Source organism: Lissotriton helveticus, chromosome 5_1, assembly GCF_964261635.1.
Source record: "Lissotriton helveticus chromosome 5_1, aLisHel1.1, whole genome shotgun sequence".
Taxonomy (NCBI): Eukaryota; Metazoa; Chordata; class Amphibia; order Caudata; family Salamandridae; genus Lissotriton; species Lissotriton helveticus.
The window spans coordinates 1,928,134,860-1,928,155,314 of record NC_136065.1 but is presented as its reverse complement, the minus strand read 5'-3'; the positions used below and the strand labels follow the sequence as shown (position 1 = coordinate 1,928,155,314).

General features: G+C 44.4%; 1 protein-coding gene across 3 annotated transcripts in view; it reads left to right on the top strand.

Annotated features, from left to right (window-relative positions):
• The window catches only part of IGF2BP1 (insulin like growth factor 2 mRNA binding protein 1), a 1,614,238-nt gene that overhangs the window by 694,576 nt on the left and 899,207 nt on the right, over window positions 1-20,455 (top strand). For all 3 annotated transcript variants that reach the window (XM_078645534.1, XM_078645532.1, XM_078645535.1), the window contains one exon: window positions 7,258-7,409. The gene's annotated coding sequence lies outside the window, so the exon portion shown is untranslated. The remainder of the gene's footprint in view (window positions 1-7,257; window positions 7,410-20,455) is intronic.

Here is a 20,455-nt window from a genome sequence, read left to right as displayed (position 1 = left end):
TCCCCTGTTTGGGCACTGTTACAACCCACTGCGCGACAACCCTATTTCTAGGTGCACCACTGAGAGAGCATGGAAAGCAGAGCACCTTGCAATCTAGAGTTTCCTAGGGAGAAGTGAAGTACTGTACACCTTGTTAATAGCAAAAGCAGTTATTATCAGTGGAGGCGTGACGGTAGTATTCCTTGTGTAGGGCACATCCGCTGCAGCAGCAACCTTCCTCTGAGACTTGGCTTTATTAGCCCTGAGCGAGATGTAACATCTTCAAAGTGTGCCAGCAGTAGGTGAGTCTATTTTCAAACAGAATCTGGCGATACTCTGGACCTCTCAATTGAGTGGTCAAACAGCTGTCCTTTTATACTAAATCTTATCAGGGATAGGAATTTCTGACTTAGGAGATTGTCAGTTCAACCTTCCTCTGGGACTTGGCTTTATTAGCGATGAGCGAGATGTAGCATTTTCGAAATGCGCCGGCAGTAGGTGAGACCATTTTCTGGCAGAATCTCTGACGATAATCTGGACCTCTCAATTGAGTGGTCAAATGGCCGTCCTTATATATTAAATCTTATCAGAGTGGGAATTTCTGACATAGGAGAATGTCAGTTCAAACTACACTATTTTGACTATATGTCTGTACTTATTCTTATTTGACGTAATAAGTAGACACTTGACCCATAATAGATGTCCCATCAGGTGTTATATATGTGTCATCAGTAGGACAACAAGACACGTCACAGTTCTTAGAAAGATATGGTCAGACGACATCTGCATCACATGGCATACATTACAATGATTCTGCATACATTTTAAAAGATTGCGATCTCCATGATCTAAAATGGGTGACCTCCATGATCTAAAATGGCGACGTGGCCTACTTAAAATAAAGTCAGATGAGTCGGATCTTAGGGACTTTACGTCACCTGATAGTTCAATACTTCTGTTAGATGTGTTCACTACTTTTTGTTTGTCCCTTTATCCGAAGTAACGTACACATCCACTTTTGGTCTAAGCACATGTTGACCGGTACCTTAGCTGCAGGGGAAGCTTGAGTGTTTTAGATGCAGTATTTTAGTAAAAATGTCCAAGCATTTGAGCTTTAGAAGGCCTCCGCCTTACAACAAGCATTCATTCTTGGAAATATGTGTGCGTAACTCGTACTTTTTACATACAAGTAACTTCATTCACAAATGCATAGCCACTTTACTAATTCAGAACGGTTGGGTTTTCACTTGCAAAGGGATTCACTTGCACATGTGAATAAATCATGTGAGTGGTTTTCAGGTGAGTAAATCTGCTTTTCTTGGTGGGAAGTGGGCATTTAATACCATGAATATTCTGGAAGTTAGCACACCTCCACAAACGTTCAGTTTTCTAAGTATTCACAAACCAATTCTTTCCCTTCCCCCTTACCACCCAGCCAATGGTCAAAAATGTACTCCTGTCAAGGACAAGAATTAATCCCTTTCCATGTTACGAATAAGTTTCCACCCAAAAAAATTGGTGGCGGTCCCACGGAAGGTGTTTTACACAGGGAAAAGTGTTTCCCTATGGAAATAAAAGCAGAATAAATATTTTCCCTATTAAGTAAAAAAGGACAAATATATGTGCATGTTAACTCGCTTTTTCCACAAATGTATATTCTTGCATGACAAAAAACAATTCTCAAAGCCTATCCAGTGTTATCTCTGGAAATCTTTGCAGGTGTAACGTGAAAATGTTTTGTGAGTTCTTGTAATGATTAAATCTACAGCCATACTACGCAGTAAATGTCTGGGTGCACATTTACTAATTTCTTTAGGTTTTAGGTTCACAGTGTTATTTAAACATCATAGGTTGCTTTGGAATCCTGTGATGTATCTTTTTCTCTCAGAAATATGAAAGATGCTCCTGTGAGGGTGAATATGCGGATGATCAATATCTAGCTGAATTTATGAACATTTGTTGGCAAGTTCAAGCAAGAAAACGTATGTTGAGCATTGTGGCTATTATACGTTTGAAAAATATACAGAGTAGCCACGGATTTGTCACCACTGCAAAATGTCCTCTGAAGCTGTAGCTGCACCATAACCCATAACACCACCTCTTTTAACATTTCATTCTCATATTACTCATTCATTTGCCTGTCTCACTTTCCTCCATGCTCTACACACTCTCTCATCTATGGCTACCATTAACGTAGCCATTGATACAGGTCAAGATTTAGAATGTGCTACAAGATGAATCTGATATATGAGTGAGAGTGAACACAGTAATTCAAGCATGATGATGATGTCGAGGCTAAGCGAGTTTCAAGGCTACACTATGAATGAATGTCAAGTCCTCTACCTTTGGGTTAGCGAACACAAATTACTAAAAGTTTGATACATTAGGGTAGAAATATATTCAAAGGTAACAGAGGGCCTGATTTAGAGTTTGGCGGACAGGCTACTCCGTTACAAACGTGACAGATATCCCGTCTGCCGTATTTGAAGTGCTAAAGGATGTAATGAACTTGTAATACGGTGGATGGGATATCCGTCATGTTTGAGACGGAGTAACCCAGTCCACCAAACTAAATCACATCCAGAGTTTAAAACTTAGCAGGTGCAAGCAGAGGGGATACTGTAACTAGTCCCCAACCTACCTTGAACCCCATTCACGAGCTAAAGGTGAGAGGTGTGGCTCACTGGTTAGAGGCGGCAGACCTGTAAGCAGAGAACGGCCCGGGACCAGGGTTCAATTCCCGACGCGGCAGGGTCTTGGACCAGGGTCAACGGACTCGATAGTTCTCGCCTCAGTGCCTACTCTAACCAGTGAACACACTCGGTAACTCTGGGCATTAAGCTTGCCTCATCTCTACAACGGCCCCCCACAGACTCCGGGGATGCCTGGTTTCACCCTGGACATACCCAGAAAGGGACCATCTCACAGGGAAAACCAGGACGGGTTCCCCAGCGGTCTACAGCGCCAGGACACTCGGGTAGAGTAACAGTGCGCTTTACAAGTATCCCACAATTACAATTACAAATATGACTTGCTAATTATGCAGTGGGAGTGAGGAGGCTTGGACAAAGAGACAAACTGACAAGAGGATAACAAAGCAGGCAACCACAGACAACAGGTATGGAAACTAGAAGAGTTAGGGGAACCGAACAGGGCAGAAAACAACAAAGGTGAATGGATGGAACAAGTCAAGGGAGAATTGAAGCAAAGAGTCACAACAACTACTGGCCCAAAGGTGTGCCGTATTGTGCTTGTCTCTTGGGGGTTTGGGTTGTGCGTGTGAGATTGGGTAATGGGTTTTTAGGCATTGTTTGACCTGCTAAAACTGCTGATGTTCTGTGACTCAAAGCGAAGTTCATCGATTAATTTCAGGCGTAATGAGAACAGTGCTTCTCATCCCAGGCGCTAGCAACAAAATTCGTTTGCTAGTGGCCAGATTAGCCCTTGTAGATCTGAACTCTGGCGGAGTGGTTTAGCTCTTCTCCAAACTTTTTAACAGTTTTGCAGGCGTTTCCCAAAAAAAGGAGGGAAGCCGAAGCAAGTCCAAAAATTGACAATAAATTGGGCAGTGGTGACTCACCACTGTGAAGCTGTAAAAATGTCTGCTTTCCTATTTAACAAATGTAATTAGTACAGTTTTTGTTTATTGTGCTGGCCTGTTCTTAGAGCGTATGCTAGGAATCAAACACAAAGCTTATTCTTCCCTTCTGTGAGATTGAGATCTGTACTCTAATCACCTATTGAACCCCAAAGTTGGATGAAGGATTAAAGGGCTTACAGCATTCACCATAGGCTCTGCTTTGGCCATGTTCATCGCAGCCGTCCAGACATTTGAAACCTGTCCTCTCCTGGATTAAGTTCAACACTAATCGCAAGCAGCGTGGCTTGAGAGAGTCGCACACTGTCCACCTGGTGCAAAAGCACCTCTTACTTGTATTCGGATATACGCACAATATTTATGTTCATACAATTGTATTTTCTTCATTTGTTTTGACAATCAAAATCAAAATTATTCATAACTCTCCTGGATTAAGCCACTTTCCTGTTTAGTTCCCCTGAATCTTTCCTGTAGATGCATGTTGGAGGGGAGAACAGATGTGTGTTATTGGTTCAACAATGAGACCCTTCACGCTTTCAAACTCCTGCAGGAGTACATACCATGGATGCATCTGCAGGTCTCAACAAATCTACTCGCCCATTCCCTATGGAGAGTCAGTTTTTATCAGGGCGAGGTATTTTTAGGGCTTACTGGTCTGTTCTAGCGAGATAGCTCAAACTGGCAAAGCCCAAGACAGGTGTTCTGTTCATTCAAAAGGTGAATGAGCAATACGGAAACATTAAATCTTGTTTTAGACTTGTGCCATTTGTTGTGTGTTCAAAGACAGAGGTCACATTTGAGATTATGTCTTCCTACAAATTGCGGCTTATTTTCTCATGGAGATTTGTGTTTACTATTCTTTCTATGACTACAAAGTTAGAGGATTCTGTAAAGCGAACTGTCTGACGCTTGTGCTGGTGTACAAGGAGAGGAAAATGAAAGGCTGCAGGATGTTAGTTTTTTTCTACACGACTTTTAAACAGCTTATCACAAACATTTCAAAATAAATCAGCAGTTAGGAATGAACTTTGTCTTATAATTCTGATGGGTGATGGAAACACAGATTTTAATAGGTTCAAAACATATCAGAACACTTTACTTGGTGATGTGCAAATGGCAAATATTTGATGAAACCCGATTTCCACACATTGTTTGTCCAATACATTTTCATCAGTAAAACTGCATGTCAGTGAGAAAATCTGTGGCCATTTCAATGGAAAATGTGCTGTCTGTAAATAACAGTGCGCTAACACATCATGCTTTAGTAATATATTTATTAAAACTGATAGTTACTCCAGTATTGGAGATTGTATAATTCGGAGTTGTCGAGATGGGAGTTCCCGGTATATTTAAAAAAAAGTAATGTCACAATAGAGATAGGACTTAAAATCTTAAAGGCCTAAGGCCTCCGTATTTAGTAACATATCCAAGTCTTTATTTAAAAAAGGATTAAAGTTAGAAAACAACCAATCAGATGACACCAACCTGTAGAACCTTCCTGAGAGAAGCTCCAGTCCTTCTGATTTTCTACTACACTTCGTGCTAGTCAGCCTCCAGTAAGCTATATATGTGTGTGTGTGTATATATGTATATACACACACACACACACACACACACATATATATATACACACACACCCTGTGACACCTGCAGGAAGAAGAGACTGCATATCGACGATCCCCATAAGGACTGCCTTTATTGTCTATACCCACACCATAAATCTAAGGACTGTAAGGTATGTTGCAAGTTTTCTTCAAAGTCCTTGAAGGATTGTGAGGGGAGGCTTTTACTATGGCTGCAGATGCTTAAAGACAGAGATGATCCTATTTCTGATGAGGAGAGTGATGTTTCCTCAAGATCCTCCTCTAAAGCACCTAAAAAAAGACCACGGATGACTCTCCAGGTCACTTCTCTCAACAACCTCCAAAGAAGATGCACAAAAAGTCAGAGAATGCTGGAAAGCAGAACTCCTCTTCCTAGTTGCCTCCTCCATAACATGTTAAGAGTTAAGTTTCTGTCAAAAAATCATCTCAGAAACTTGCTTCAGAACCTTCTACTCCACCTGTGAGGGTTAAACATACTTTCAAAAAGCCTACCTCAGCCCCACTGACGGACTGCTCGTCAACAACAGATTTGACGACAAAGAAATCCTCCTTGGGTGCTATTGGGGTAACATCGTCGACGACCACGGTTTCCACCATCACAGTTTCATCGGTGGTGATCACCTCGTCAACAATGTAATTGTCGACAAGCCAAGTCCCCTGGTCGTCGACGGTGAAGATCACCAAAGTTTCTAAGTCATCATCGACGAAGTTTCAGACGGCGAAGATGACGATGAGTCTTTTGTCAACGGTGATTCCTGCTTCGAAGACTAACCTACCGTAGATGGTCCTCTCTACAATCCCTCCCATCATTTCTTCGACTGCCTCGTCGGCAATGGATGTATCATCGACGGCGATGCTATCATCCGTGCTTGTATTGTCGGCTGAGGTTTCACTGTCATCGTCTATGGCGCTTACCTCCTTCGACGGCTCATCGTCGACGGTTTCTTCCTAGATCCAGGCACATATTCCAACGACGACGACTGCATCAATGACCTCATCGATGACCCCGGCATAAAAACAGGACAATGCATTTTTCACCCAAAATTTCAGCAGGAAAAACGTACACATTCTTTGACATCACTGAGTAGAGTTCAGCCCTTGTTGTCCGCACACCTCTTAGATGATGAGGATTATTCTGACCGTGACAGCCTCTTTGGAGCAGCGCAAAGTCCGTCAGAGCTTAATGTAAAGTACCATGAAGACTCTGATGAGTGTCAAGCAAGCTACTCACTTGATCTCTTTGCTCTTAACGACGAATGAACCCCAATCTCCCTAAATGCTCCCCAAACCGCAACACTCTGAAATCTGGTAAGCCTCCAAGGGGAAAGGGGGATGGGAAATACAAGGACAAGCGAAGAGAAACTTTCTGAGTGCTCGTGATTGGGAGACCTTGTCGACTTTAGTTCGCGTCTTCTTACTATGTAGCGAATGGGTGGAACTGTCACTGAGCTGGCAGCATCCAGGATAACATCTAAACAAATAAACCATACATTAGATGTTCCATCACATAAGGAATTAACAATTCAGGTACACTTTAAATTGCATTTAAACATTAATGTCTTTACCTAAACGAGATCAGCAGTTCTTCTATACCTCTTGAAATATTTTCTATTGATTGTTGTATTAATTCTCTTAGTCCCTTGAAGCAAGAAAACCATAAAGCTAACAATAACCACCTTAGTTTAGACGCAGTATTTTAGCAAATCTAAATATTTCTCCACATTCTTTATTACGTTAATACCTTTGATAAGTGGTAATTATTCTTACCACAGAATTCGCTATAATCATAAAATGAAAATATTCTTGGCAATTTAAATGAGCTTTATAGTCTAAAAATACACAACCTCGTTGCGTTGGTATTATAGTCATCAAAAGCGTCCAATGCTTGTTTCTTTTGTTTCTCGAATATAAAGTTCTTCAAGTTTGCAAAACGAGTTTTTGGTGCTAAGCAGAACAAATTATATTGTACAGTTCAAAACTATAGTAGGAAAAGACTCACCGATCGCCTTCTGATTTATTTATTACAAGGCCTTGCAATAAAATGTCACTTATCTCTTGTTTGTTTATATTTCGCAGATTTCGGCGAACCGGAAGCAGAAGAAGATCCTCAGTCGAACGGGAAGGAGAAAAGCTGCACCGGAAGCCAGAGGAGAAGCGAGGAATGCAGCCGGAGTCGTAGAAGCAACTGGAGCGCTGAAGAGATGCCGCATTGGGAGCCGGAGAAACAGGTAAGGGCTTTAATCTGACGAGACCAAGCACTGAAAGTTGTGCGCGAGTTGTTTAAATACCTTTCTGCCGCTGGCGTAAGCTGTGTGAGTTCTATTCGTTAGTGTAGCACACGAATGAAAAATGTTTTTCGGATTAACCACTTCACAAGTCTAACGTGACTAGTTTTCTTTAGGTGGAGACACGTGTAATGCTAATTTTCAAAGTTTGGTGTGCAGAACGTGCTTCATGCCTAATTTGACAGTTTACCATGCGCTTGACCTCGTGCCTGGCAATTCCTTGTGACAATCAGGAGAAGCCTTTAGCAATTACAGTTTAGTTAACCATTTAACAGTTCACTACAATACCAAATCACCACAAACCATATTTAACAGCATGAGGAAAACGTGGACATTATGACCATGATTTATTTCATACAATCACGAGGGCAAAGCATGAGCGGGGTTACTCCAGTATTGGAACTTTCATAGATTCCCATTGCTTGTATCATTCCCCGTCGTCGAGATGGGAGTCCCAGGTAAATAAAAAATACCATAGAAATAGGTAAAAAAAAAAATATTTAAAAAAAAATAAGGCCAAGGCCTCAACTCATTTTGTAGCATATCAACCTCTTTCTGTAAAAGAGACCCAATAAAAAAAACAGCCAATCAGAACAGCCTCACCCCATAAAACCTTCCTGAGAGAGCCTCAGAGCCTTAGATCTTCTACCACACATTGTGCAAGGGAGTCTCCACTGAACTCTGCTCAGTTTTCTTCAATGTATTCCTTAAATTCAACCTAATCTTTCACTTCAACTGTTCACTTCAAGTTCAACATGTCAGACAAGGAGAAGAAGGCTTTTTCAAAGCTTGTGCCACCTGCTCCAAGAAGAGACTTTATGTGGAGGACAAACATAAAGACTGTATTTATTGTTGGTATCCTTACCACAAAGTTACTGATTGCAAAATCTGTCGTACCGTGAGGGACGTCTACTCACTTGGCTTCAGAAACTAAAGCCATGGAAAGATCCTGTCTCCAGTGACAGTGATGATGCTTAATCGGCAACTTCATCCAGGAGATCTCAAAAAAGGGGTAGGTCTTCACCTTCTACTTCTTTAGACCAACTTCAAAAGCCTTACAAAAGACAAATCTCACCGAGGTGTAAAGGAGAGGGAAGGACTTGTTCCAGAAGTGGCACCTGCAAAGAAGTCAAGCTATGTGCCTTCTACTTCTTCTTCTTCTTCTGAGAAGGCTAAAACCTTTAAAAAACCAGCTTCTGTCACACCTGATGGTAAAGCTGAGAGAAAAGTTCGCTCATCGACGACGACAACATCAATTTAGCCGACGACGACTTCAAAAACGTTACCGGCGTCTACTTTGGCTCCGTCGATGGACTCGTTGATGAGAGTTTCCTCAACTTCACCGGCTTCAACGATGACGGCTTCAACGACGACGCCACGCGCAGATGTGCAATTCACCATGTCGTCGACGTCTACTCTGACGACGTCTACATCGAAGAGGATGACGACGGTGATGGTGTCGACGACAACCACGGTGACGATGACGACCACAGCTTCCAGCTTGATCATGACGACGGTCTAGACGATGGTCCCGTCGACGGTGGCCCTCTCCCTCGTTGTCTGCGGCTCCGTCGACGACCTCGTCGAGGATACAAAATGTGGCAATTCCAATACAGAGATGTCGCATTACACCAGAGATGACTTCTCCCCGAAAAGTGACACCTTTTCCTCCAGCTCTCTTTTTAGAAGAGGAGTTTTCTGAGGACGATGATGGTCCTTACGGTGCTGCCGTTAGTCCATCACAGCTGCATGTCAAATATCAGGACTCCAACTCAGACGAGTACTACATGGAGCAGCAGTAATATGAGCCACATTTGAGGTCTCAGGAGCAATATCAACAGGAGATGGTCTGTATGCCATCTTCTTCATTACGAACTTGCAGTTCATGCTATCTGATTACAGAAGGAGATTTCCTACACAATCTCCTGCCCAGGAAACAGTGCAAGTGCCTCCTACTCCACTTGCTCTTCCGGTTACACTTCTCTTCCTCCTCAGTCTTTGTTGCCGGTGTTACCTGAACAGCAACAGACAGTGGTTACTGTCCAGGATGATACATCTGATGATGACCAGGGGACAACGGCTATTCCGGATACTGACAGGGAATGGGATGATTACATCTTTCCGGATCCCACCTCTCCCATTTCAGAACCGGCGGATTCCCCTACTGCAGATATTGGGGGCTTTCATAATCTAATGGAGAGAGCTTCTAAGTGTTTCGGTCTGCCCATTCTATCTGTGCAGTCGGAATGTTTCTAAAATGACTTTAAAGAACCATACAGAAAGTTAGTCCGCTCTATCTATCGTGGGTCACGTCTGGGATGAAGGGCTAAAGGTTATGAAGTCGCCTGCCACAGTCATACCTGTGCTTCCTCGTCTGGAAAAGAAGTACAAGGCCCTTGAGGATAGCCCAGCTTGTCTTGTCAGCCAGCCTAAACCAGATTCAGTCATTTCTCAAGCGGCCCAGAGAAAGTCTAAAAATCCGTCTGCCCCTCTCACTACACCACCGGATAAAGAAGGCAGGCGGTTGGATAATGCTGGGAAGAGGTTCTCCTCTATGTCTAGCCTCCTCGTTAGAGCAGCCAACGCCTTGGCAATTCTCGGAAGGTATGATCGCCAGATGTGGTGTGATCTGTCTCCTTATCTGAACCAGCTGCCGGAAGAATCTAAAGTGGAAGCCAAGAAGATCCTCGAGGAGGGAGAGAGAACATCTTCGGTGATAATTGACTGCGCAATGGATATTGCCACTACAGCCTTCCATTCCCTAGCGGGAGCAGCAGTCCTTCAGCGCCAAGGCAGGCTTCGTGCAACTTGGTTCCGGCCTGAAGTCCAAAATAAGATCTTGGACATTCCCTTTGACGGGGAGGCACTCTTTGGGAAGCACATTGATGATGCGCTGCAGGATATAAAGAAGGACACGGAAACTGCAAAATCCCTTGGGACTCTTCAATACCGCAAGGTCCCTTTCCGTGGAGCTAGGGGCAGAGGTTATCCCTCCTACAGAGGCAGATATCAACAGCAGCGCTATTCTTCTTACTCGCAGCCTTCTCAATCATACCGGCCGCAATATTCTCAGTGAAAAGGCCAGTAGTCTTCTTTCTCTCGTTCATCATCTAAAGGACGACAAAGGCACCAAGAGAGGGATTTCTCTAAGCGCCAGTAGCAGCTTCTTGGCTCTTCTACTGTTCCTCTGACCCCTGTAACACCAGTGGGGGGCAGGATATCCCAATACTTCCGCAACTGGCAAGTCATAACATCAGATCGATGGGTTCTGAATATAGTTCTGTCAGGCCATACTCTGGAGTTTCAACATCAACCATCATCCAAAGCCACTCGCGCCACCGAATCCAAACATCTACATCTTCTTCGTCTAGAGGCACACCAACTACTCCTCATAGGAGCGATAGAACCAGTCCCTCGATCCTAACAGGGAGAAGGATTCTATTCCCGGTTCTTTCTTGTTCAAAAGACCGTAGAAAAATGGCGCCCAATTTTAGACCTGAGGGAGCTAAACGCCTATCTCGTCAAGCTCTCGTTTAGGATGGTCTCCTTACAGGACATTTTGCGGCTCCTCAATCCGGAAGATTACATGGCCACCCTGGACCTTGAGGACACATACATTCATCTCCCCATCCACCCTGCCCACAGGATGTTTTTATGATTTACAGTAGCCAAGAGACACTTTCAATTCAAGGTTGATTGCAATGCAGTGGGTCACTTTCAGTTCGCCTCTACAACTCCCTTCTGGGGTCAATCTCGTCCTGCATTCCTCTAATTACCCATTGCAGGTTGCTTATGCGCCCCTCCAAGAACAGCTGGATTTGCAGTGACGCCAGGCAGAAGGCTCTTTCAAAGACAAGATCACAATCACTCAGCCTATGAAAGAGGCTGCAACGTGGTGGCCGATCAAGGACAATATCTCTAGGCCTCACCTTCAGGGTCACCCCAGCTCCTCTAATAATAACAACAGACACCTCACTTGAAGGCTTGGGAGCAGTCTTACAAGACCTTCAGGTAGGTGGCCGCTGGGTGCCTCAGCATCGCCTACTCCACATCATTCTGTTGGAGCTCAGGGCGATTCGTCTAGCCTTGCGGGTCTTCCATCCCCGGATTCAACAATCCTCTGTCCTGAGCCGTACAGACAACACGACGGCCATGCATTACGTAAACAAGCAGGGAGGTACAACGTCTTGTCGACTATCCAAAAAGGTTTAGGAGATTTGGGAATGGACAATACAGCAGGAGGAATCGCTCTCGACAGAGCATCTTCCAGGGGCCCTCAACAAAACAGCGGGCATGCTCAGTCGCCTGAAATCAGTGAGCCACGAGTGGGAATTAGACGACGACATTCTGGAAGAGATTTTCAGTCTCTGGGGCACTCCGCCCATAGATATCTTTGCCACTCCAGAGAACAAAAAATGCAGACTCTACGCAAGCAGGCATCACCATCCGGGATCGCTGGGGAATGCGCTTTCGATGGCCCGGACAGGCGCCTTTGTTTACGCATATCCTCCGATCCCACTAATTCCCAGACTTCTCCGGAAGCTCAAGGCAGAACCCTGCAGAATGATTCCGGTAGCCCAGGCGTGGCCCCGCCAGTTTTGGTTTACAGAGCTCCTTCTACTCTCCCTGGACCGTCCAGTTCATCGGTGCCCAATTCCTTCCCTGCTGACTATGTCCCAGGGCTAGGTGGTACACCCGGATCCGAGATCTCTTCAGTTATCAGCGTGGCTCCTGAGCACCGAGAATTTCAGGATCTGAATATCTCGTCAGAATGTAGAGAGGTGCTTGCTCAAGCTCGAGCCCCGAGTACAAATAAGCCATATCGCTTAAAAGTGAAGTGTTTCTGCCTTTGGTGCTGGCAAGAAAAGATTCATCCTTACTCTTCTGCTAATTTTTGCCATACATTCTGGCATTGGCTAAATCAGGTCTTGCCCATTGTTCTATCAAAGTGCACCTTGTGACCATCTCTAGATTCAGACGGACTTCTTCTGGACCTTCCCTCTGGTCTGCAAGGATTGTGAATCAATTTCTTAAAGGGCTTTTTAGAGTTTTCCCACCGGTTAGGCCTCCACCGCCTCTGTGGCAGCTTAACTTACTTCTTACTCAACTCATGAGGCCGCCTTTTGAACCGATTCATAGGGCGGAACTTAAATTCCTCCCATGGAAAGTGGCCCTCATTCTCGCCTTAACATCTGCCAGAAGGGTAGGTGAACTACACGCTCTCACTATTCAAGAACCGTTCTTACAGTTTAAAAGAGAGACTTTGATTCTGAGAACGAATCCCAAATTTATCCCGAAGGTGCCTTCAGACTTTCACTTGAATGAACCAGTTATTCTCAAATCCTTTTTTCCTCGACCCACTACCCCAGCGGAGAGGGCTCAACACTCTCTGGACGTTCAAAGATGTCTAAAGTTTTATCTTCAACATACCAAAGACTTCAGAAGATCAACACAGCTCTTTGTGGATTCCAGTGCTCCTCGCAACAGTTTCCCTCTTTCAAAGCATGGTATTGCTCGATGGATTGCCAGTGCAATTCAATATTGTCACCAAGCAGCTGGCAAGCCCCTTAAGGGGTGGGTTTGGGCGCACTCTATGAGAGCTATGTTTTCTTCAGTTGCTCTCTTCGCCGGAGTGCCTATCAAGGACATTTGCAGAGCCGCGACACTGAGCAGTGCCCATACCTTCACAAGGCATTACTGCTTGGACTCCTCCACGCGTAGTGACGCTGCAGTGGGACAGGCAGTCCTGAGGAACCTCTTTCAATGAGTGGTGAGGTTTCCCTTCTAACCCTTCTTCCTTTTTATTGGCTATTCGCACATTTTGTAAGTCTAGATGCTTTTACTATTTCTTCTCTGATGTTCAATTACTGTTTTATTGCCAATTCTCACTGGATAATTTGTATCTCTCCTGAAAGTGATGCATCTTGCAAGGTTTTATAACACTGTATTGTTTACACAAAATGTGCGTTATAACTGCCAGCTATTCTGATACAAGCAATGGGAATCCATGAAAGTTCCAATACTGGAGTAAGAAAACAAGTTACTTACCTGCTACTTTGGTTCTCCAGTATTGGTAACTTTCATAGATTCCCATGCGCCCACCCTCCTCCCCTGGGTAAGCTTAGCCTTCAGCATCTTCTGTTATATTGTTACACAATGGCTACGAAAATCTGAGGCTCTGAGGCTCTTTCACGAAGGTTCTATGGGGTGAGGCTGTTCATTTTATTTGGTCTCTTTTACAAAAAGAGGTGGATATGCTACACAATTAGATGAGGCCTAGGCCTTATTCTTTTATTTGTACCTATTTCTATAGTATTTATTATTTACCGGGGACTCCCATCTCGACTACGGGGAATGATACAAGCAATAGGAATCTATGCAAGTTACCAATACTGGAGAACCAAAGTTACAGGTAAGTAACTTGTTTTCTTTCGGATAGTCATGACAATGAGTAGGAGTATTATGATCAGCAATTTTATTACTCTGGCCAACGCCGTCAACAGCAAACACAACAGGACATGGTATATCTTCCTTCCACTCTTGTTACAGAGCTACAATCCATGTTAGCGGTTTACAGAAAGAGATTTCCGCCAATGTCGCCGCCTCCTTCACCAGCTCCTCCGCCACTTCCTATGGCACAAAGTCAACCTCCATCTTCTCCTCAAACACAAATGCCTGTACAACAACTATCATCCTCTGACGAAGAGGAAGAAGAGAAGGAGGTAGCGGAAATACAGCAGGAACAACAGCAACAACATGATGAATGGGATGATTACATTATTCCTCCACCAGCGTCTCCATCTCTGCCGCAAACTGATTCACCTCCAGAAGATATAGGAGGTTTCCATAATCTTTTAGAGAGAGGAGCCAGGCGTTATGAACTCCAGACGCCTGTGCATCAGCAGGACTGTTTCCTTTATGATTTCAAGGAGCCTTTCAGGAAATCAGTCAGATCAATGCCCATTATTGACTAAATCTGCGACCAAGGTTTGAAAATAATGTGAACTCCAGCAACAGTGCTGCTAGTTTTACCAAGACTTGACAAAAAGTATAAGGCTCCTGACGATGTGCCTGCTTGTCTCACGGGTTATCCAAGACCTGATTTAGTGATATCACAAGCGGCACAACGTAGATCAAAGAACCCTTCAGAACCAGTATCGGCACCGCCAAACAAGGAGGGTAGAAGACTGGACAACTTAGGCAAACGTTTCTCAACTATGTCTGCATTAACTGTCACAGCTTCTTATTTCCTTGCTTTTTTAAGCAGTTACAACAGGAAAATGTGGCCAGATATTGCTTCTTATATCAATAATCTTCCATCGGACGTCAAAGATTAGGCTAAGAAAATACTACTGGAGGACGAACTTTCCGACTCGGTGATAATCGATTGTGCGATGGACATCGTTTCCAACCGGTTTCCTCCAACTGGCTGGGGCGGCAGTCTTAAGACGTGTAGGATGGCTGAAGGCCACAACATTCAGGCCGGAGATTCAAACCAAGATTTTAGATCTGCCTTATAACGGAGAGGAGCTTTTTGGAAAGCATATCTATGAAGCTTTGTATGGGATAAAGAAAGATACAGATACTGCTAAGGCTCTTGGCACTCTTCAATATAGAAAGATGCCCTTCCGTGGTGCTCGGGGCAAGAGTCTGTCATCTTACAGAGGGGGCTACCAACAGTACCGGTATCCAGCTTATACCTCTTCCAGCCAACAATACAGACCATAGTTTGCCCAGCGGCAACACGCAGGAGTTGCCTAAAACAAGGCTTCCTTCAGATGGAAAGCAGGATGACAGAAGGATACTAACCATTGTCAATGACCTCCCACTACTGCCAGCTGCCACACTTCTACTTCCTTCAAAAGTAGGAAGCAAAACTTCCCATAATCTACAAAATTGGAAACAAATTACAACAGATCGTTGGGTCTTAGACGTGATACAATTTGGTCATTCTATGTAATTCATAGAGCCACTACCTCTGACCCAACGTCAACCTCCTGTTCACAAGCATTTTCACCTCTTGAAGTTAGAGATCGTCTCCATGATTTAAAAGATAGCGATAGAAAGCGTTCCATTTTGCCAAAGGGGATAAGGATTTTATTGCCGGGGTGTTCTTGGTTCACTAGAAGTGGAGACCAATTCTAGATTTGAAAAATCTAATCAAATTCCTCAAGAAACAGTTGTTCCGCATGATCACCATCCAGCATGTGTTGCAGTTTCTCAATGGAAATGACTACATGGCGTACTTAGACATTCAGGGCGCATATTTCCACATACCCATACACAAGAAACACAAAAAATGTCTCAAATCTACAGTAGCCGGCAGTCATTACCAGTTGCGAGAGTTGCCTTTCGGCTCAAATCAGCCCCTCGCATTTTTACAACATGTCTAACGCCAGTAGCAGCATATCTCAGACCACATCACCATCAAATTTTTCCTTACTACGACTGACTTGCAACGTACCAAAAGCGTCTAGCAAGGCCTGTCTACGCCTCACTTTAAATCCAGAGAAATTAGTCCTTCAACCTACCCGGCGACTAATAGTTCTAGGGGCGCCATCCTGGATACTACTTTAAACAGGGCTTATCCCACATTGGAAAGACAGCAAAAGTTTCTGACTTTAGAGGTCTGCATATAAAGAAGAAAGTCTCTGCCATATGCCTTTATACATTTTTCCTGGGCATGATGTCCTCCTGTATTCTTCTCATCCCTCACTACCGCCTGCACATGCGTCCTCTTCAGGAAGCTCTCAACATCCAATGGGTGCAGACAACTAAGATGAGGGTTTTAGTGTATAGGAAGTCTTGGCGCTCAGCACATTTACGTTCTGTGTGTCTGGGTAAACTAGTGGGTATGGTGCTGACCAGGAAGGGTAGACCCTTGTAACCTCTCAATGTGTGTAGGGAAGACCCTACAGCAAAACAGTATAGCTAAATCCTGTGCACACATACATAATAAAACAATTAAATACAAGTGTCAACGTAAGCAATATGTACAGAGTTCTTTAGTGTTGCTGAATATTCTTTATTGTGGTGAAAAATGCAACCAGCCGACATGTGTTTCGTCAGGGAAAAGTAGTCCCACGACTCTTCAGGGCTGTAGAGAGTTGCTTGAACTCGATGAAGTCCCAAGGCCGGTGATAATTCCAACCCGGCAGGGCACCCTTATAACAAAGTAGAAATTCAAATTGAAGTGTCTGTAAGGACACTTAGTGATGCATCGTATTCGGAAAGCCGATGATAATTCCTACCCGGCCGTCCTAATGCGTAATCAGTGATGGAATGCGAGTCAAATGTGGTAATCTTGGTTAAATGTCACAATCAAAGGTGCCGCGAGTAGGGGATATGTTGAGTCCAAATATATATCGATTAAAATGTCGGGGATTACTTTTCATCCAACGTGTGGAGAGCAAGTCAGAATGAAGTTGTTGTTGGGGCAGAACACGTGTGTGTGTGACCCATGTCCTTGGGTAGAAGACAATTTGTGCGTCCTGGCGGCACTGATTTCGCCGTAGGTGTGTATTCAATGGGTGCAGGTCAATGGAATATTCGACAACTTGAGTGAAATATGAAAGTGATTTGAGTGGTGGATATGTTAGTCAGTTATTTGGATTGAGAAGGGTAGCAGAGGGATAGAAGAGGGACAAAGGTTTGCAAATATATTACACTTGTTACCCCTAATGGGGTGGTGAAGCGCTTTTTTGGCGAGTAGCACGCTGCTCCGGCACCCATAAAGGATTAGTGGTGAATTAGTATAGTGAAATATGAAAGTAATTTGAGTGGTGGATATTAGTCATTTATTTGGATTGAGAAGGATAACATCACAAAACACATGTTGTAAGGATGTTCATTCTTTATTTCTTGCTTCAATTTTAAAATACGTACAAGGACACAGCCAATGAATTTGTCCTGAAACATTGGGACTTCTTCAGGGCACTAATGTCAATGGCATGCCATAAGCCAGTATGATGGTTTTTAGTAAGGAATTCTTCCTCGTATTTATTCGATGTGCATTATCTAAAGCATATATTTGCAGCCTAATATTTCAGCCGAGAATTTCCAAGGGAAGAAGCATGCTTCCAATCAATCTAGTCTTGAGTACCGGCGTAAAGTACAAGGCTGAAGTCACAGCCTTTCCAAAAGACTGCACCACGTAAAGAGAGTGGATAGTGGGAAGCTGAAATGTCTTGTGAAAAATGGGGACTTGCTAGTGGACCTTCAGTCAGGTTTGGACAAGACACTCAAATATATCTGCCTTTTGTAAGGTAAGATAGATTTGTAATAGGGATAGTGAAGAAACAGCAGGGTTGTTGCTGCATGCTGCATCTTGAACTGTCGCTGGCTTGGGGTGTGACTTCTCATAAACTTCTGCTGGTGCCTAAATCTGAGAATTAAGATTACATGGAAGAGTAATAGGTTCTGCTATTCAATTGACAGTGTCCATGAGGAAAGACTGGGTTCCACCTGCTCAAAGTGTCTCCATAGTATCCCTTGGGTCCTGCATATGATAGTGCTATGCTCACTGCTTCATAAAGCATATGTTCATTTTTTTTCAGAAGTTAGACAATGACAAACAGATCTATTTTAAAATGGAGTATGTGGTTGATACAAGTATAATTGTCAAAAGCTTTAGTATATTACATTATGAAAAGGAAACCATTCTGCAGCAGCCTCTTGTCTGATCTGGCTAGGTAATGCTGCCATGCCAGAATGCAGGTAAGGATATGTGGATTATTTCTGATGCTGTGCTATCTAAACCCCAAACTGTATGTTGTAGCCGCATCAGGTAGGAGCCGTAGCAACTGACATAGTTTTCGCCAGGTATCATACATACTCCCAGATCATGCAATGTAAGTAAGGAAATTCTCTCTTTCATACAGGTACACTGCACCAGAAAAGGGACTTAATAGTCTGGCATGACACATCCAGCCTCTGACCAAAGTTTTGAATAGTCTCGCTTGAATACACTAGCTCCTTTAACACCGCCATCTGTTTATCAAAGTGGTATGAGGCTTCTCTTACAAAGCCGGACGGAACAATGATTTACTAAATACAGTCTAAGCATAGTTGCTAATAAATTATGTAAGTTCCTGGCTAAATTCGAATTAAAGTGGTCTTCTACTTAATTAAATACCTATATGAAAACGGGGGGCTTGCATGAAGGTGTTGAGGAGGAGAAAAGACTTCTTAAACAAATTACAATCCAAGCATCACATCTTCAAGCACTACTGAACATTCCAGTCCTACTCAAGATCTAGATCCCAGAGTAGGACTTCATTATCACACACAGCTTCTCTCAGCTTTCATTGCACATATCACTCTAGTTCCCAAACAGTGCTCTTAAATAGTTTCCTAAAAAGTTAGTGAATGCTGTCCATGTGGAACACGGTCTCTATCGTCATGTATGCCCAGTTTCCATGTGAAACATTGGGTTGCCAATCCATGTCGTTTTAATGGAAGGTAATTTGAGGGATCTTATCAGTGCGTGCTGGATGGAGGTAGAAGAGAACCGCTGAGAGGGGGCTGGACGGATCTAAGAGGGGAGCATCTGAGTGATCTGAGGAGGCATGTGAGATTCTGAGTGACTGCAGATTGTGTATGGGGTAGTTGCTGGGTGAGTGATGGAAAGAGGGTGGCAGGGAATGCTGCTTGGTGTGTTATGTGAAAGACTGGAAGTAGGTGAGTGTTGGAAGGAGGCCGCAGTGTTGGAAGGGGGCTGCAGAGTAGCTGCTAGATGAGTGCTGGAAGGGACTGTGGAGCGCTGCACCCGAGTCAGAGCTGGAAAGAGACTGCAGAATAGCTACTGAGTTCTTGAGGAGCCTGTCGAGTAACAACTGTCAAGTGAATTCTGGAAGATCGTTGCGGTTTAGATGCTGCTGGGTTGAAGTTGTAAGGAGGCTGCGGGGTAGGTGCTGCCTCAGTACTAAAAGGAGGCTGAGATTGGCACTGGGATTAGGTCTGTGAGAGAGTTGGGGAGCTGCAGAGTTAGTTGCCTGAAGGAGTGTGGAATGGAGCTATTGAATGCACCAGAAGGAGGCTGGCAGGAGCTCCTGAGTGACTGCCGGAAAGAGGCAAGTGGGGTACTGCTGAGTCAATGCTGAGATGTGACTAGGTTTCAGGGGCGTAATACAAGCTCCTGAAGCCCCAGTGGAGCAAGGGGGCAACCCATTATCCCCTCCCCCAATCCTTAAGGGGTCCGCAATCAGGTCAAGGTCAGTAAATATCTTTGATGTGTGGGCGACTCAGGGGTCCATCATCAGATTCCGAGGGGAGGGGGCATTTAGCTTTGTTGGGTTTCTGAGAAGGGTTTGGAGTGAACCGTGTTGGGTACTTCTACGAACACTTAATGGTGCAGGAGCTTTCTGGTAGTGCTGAAGCCAGAGAGCATTACGACCGTGTTAGTGCAAGCCCCTGTTATGTGCAGCATAGGACCCCTGTGTGATGTAAAAGCCGCGGAGACGTGCAGTGTAACAGTTTAAGCAGTGCTGAAGCTGATGGGCAGAGCAAGCAGTGCAGCTGGTGTTGGAACCAGGAACGTGCCCAGGATAGCGCTGGTAATAGGGGAAGCGCTGGAATCCAGGGGCCGTACCGGTTTGGTTACTTTAATTTATAAATACTGAGCTCGCTGCAGCACATAGCTCGTGTTTATCGTTTAGGCACTAATTTGGCGAGGGAGCTGTGTAGCCTCGATGCTTCTGGACCACACAGAAGTCAATGCACAGAGAAGCAGCGCAGGCGCTTTGGATGAGAACTGACCCGGAGCATTCTAGGTGCTTTATGCACGGTGCTACAACTCCAGTGAAACACGAACATTAACTTACTTTGTAGCATCGTCTCCACCATCTTCCTGTCCACCCAGAAGCGCTCCTCCTCTAGTAGCAGGTGCTCGGACCAGGCAGAGAGGGGTGGATGGGCGGGCGCCCTCGCTCCTGGCCGCTGTCCTCGGTGCCGTGAGGCACTTCCTCCGCACTAATTTTGCCGCCGCCTCC